Here is a 2,459-nt window from a genome sequence, read left to right as displayed (position 1 = left end):
AGGGCGGCGAAGCGGGGACGCACGGGCAGGCGGGTAGGCGCCCGCCCGGTTCTTCGCCGAGGTGAGCCGGCGGCACGGCTGGAGGGGCCCCGGGTGCAATGTCAATGCCAGCACGCCCTCCCTTTCCCCATGACAGCTGAGGACAGCCGGGCTTGGAGCCTCGCGTCCAACTGCGAGGTCGCGAATGCCTCTGCCTTTTAAGCCCCTTAGACTATGCGGAGAAATGACCCGGTGGTGTCGCTTTCCCTCCTCCCCACTTGAACTGGGCCGCGGCCAGGACCGAAACGCACGTCATTTGAAAGGACCCTCAGCCTAAAACACCCCAAATGGCAGGCCTGTCAAGCCTTTGGGTGGGGCTGGGGACCCAAAAACCACCTAGTAGGTCTCATTTTGGTGTTTCAATTGAGAGTAGATCGAAAACTCGAGTGTGGTCTTCAGCGATGCTTGGGGGGGAAAAAATCCCCCAGATCCTGGATATTGACTTGGAAAATTAAGGTTCCAGTAATCTTCTTTTTTTTTTTGCCTCTGCTCTAGAGGCAGATGCGAACTTCAGGTGTCGGATGTGGGTTTGGAACTTTAGCCCCCGAAGACATTAAATAACAGCCTGGTAACAACTGGGCAAGTGTTCTCCTTCCTACCCACAGCACCTGCAAAAGCACTAGTGGAACTCAAGTATTTTGCTTCCTGAGTTCTAAAATGGCTTCTGAGCCAGCCAGAGGTACCAGATGTGGGAAGATGGACAGTGCAGAGAGCAGGGAGTGTTTCTACACGGTGTAAAGATGTACACGTATTACATTTTAACTGCTAATCCTCAACTCCCTCCCCACTAACACCACCCTCATTGGTCAAGGAAGAATTGTACTGCAGGCCAGTTCTGCACTTCTATATTCAGGCTTTTTCTCTAGACGCACAAACACACAAACCAGTCTGTCCAAAATATCTGTTAACTTTAGAGAGGATGTATCAAAGCCACCAAACCTAATCCTTCTACACATCATTTCTTTTAAACATTAAGAAATCCTGCAATCAACGCTCTGAAACAAGAAACAATTTACCAGGATTTCAGATGCATTTAATTAATTCAAGTAAGTGGCTAATAATTGTCTTTTAACATTAAAAGTATGTGATAGTTTTTGGAATTGGTAGGTCAAAAGTTCGAAATTCTCCCTTGACGTTTTTGGAGACAGATTTCTGCTCTTCTTTATGTATCATCAGCACAATAGTTAATTGGAGGTAGGGGATGATATTTTATCTTGACTATATAACGCAGTGTCATGCTGACCTTAATTTTTTTTTCAGTTATAAGCCTTAGTGTTTCTTATAAGCTGCACATTTGTGAAGTTCACTTATAAAACAAAACTGTTAGCATTGTTTAGTGCTGAATTTTTAATTTAGAACTACCAAATTGTTTACAGCCATATTAAAATGTAGTCCACTCCTCTGGTCCATCTAACAGTTTGTACAAGTTGCTGCTAAAAGTCTTTTCTGAGTTTAAAACTTAATGCCTGGAGAGCATAATTTCCTAAGGTAAATACTAACTTCCTAGGTTTTAGGAATAATTATTGTATAACTTGTCTAAGGTAACATTATTTCTTTTCCTTACAAGTTACAGCAGTTGTAAAAATACATTTGCGTCCCAATACTTTTTGTTCTGTAATTTTCTCCTTCAGGTATATTTACTAAAAGTAACTGTGCTCACTGATGTAGTAGCGTTTAGATGCCTATTCTGTTAACTCAAGCACTTCAGACTAAACATATAGCGACCACTTAAAAATGAACAAAATTTTAGCAGATCTGAATGCAAGTTAGCCTTTGAAAGGCCTGAAATAATGTGAAGATCAGAAATGTGATGCTTCAAGATGAAATAAAAAGTTGTTATTTAGAAGAATAAACAGGATTAAATTAATAAATGAAGCACCATTTAATGATGAGGAGGATGACTAACACAGCAGTCCTTATCTCAGTATTAAGTAAGTGTGGTTTGTGTTATACTTTTTAACTGTGAAATATAGTAATCACGGTGATATAAAAAAGTCAAACAAGCATAGGAGGTGGTTTTTTAATTCACTGTTGTATTACCTACACTTTTAGCAGTCACTCTTTTTTTCCCCACCTGTTCTCTTTGTCTCCACATTTTAGAAGTTGAACTAAAGTTGCAAGTAGAAAGGGGGTTTTCAAGTCTCTTTTATTCCTGTTTTCTTAACCTCTACTTCTCCATTCACAAACATTACTTGAACTTTTAACATCTTACTTTGTGATGATAAAAAGTTGTTTTTTATCTCCAAGAATTTAAATTTACCATAGCCCTGTAAGTGAAGAAGCATATGACATATTTTATTTTAAATATATTAAGTGAAAAAAGTATGAACATTTAGTTATAGCAATTGCATATTTATGTTTGGGACACAAAATGGTTGCAGTGTTTTACAGTATAAGATTTTCAACATAAAACTGAGATC

The sequence above is a fragment of the Echinops telfairi genome, unplaced genomic scaffold, assembly GCF_000313985.2.
Source record: "Echinops telfairi isolate 266 unplaced genomic scaffold, ASM31398v2 ScPeMD7_443;HRSCAF=831, whole genome shotgun sequence".
Classification (NCBI taxonomy): domain Eukaryota; kingdom Metazoa; phylum Chordata; class Mammalia; order Afrosoricida; family Tenrecidae; genus Echinops; species Echinops telfairi.
This window is presented reverse-complemented; position numbering follows the sequence as displayed.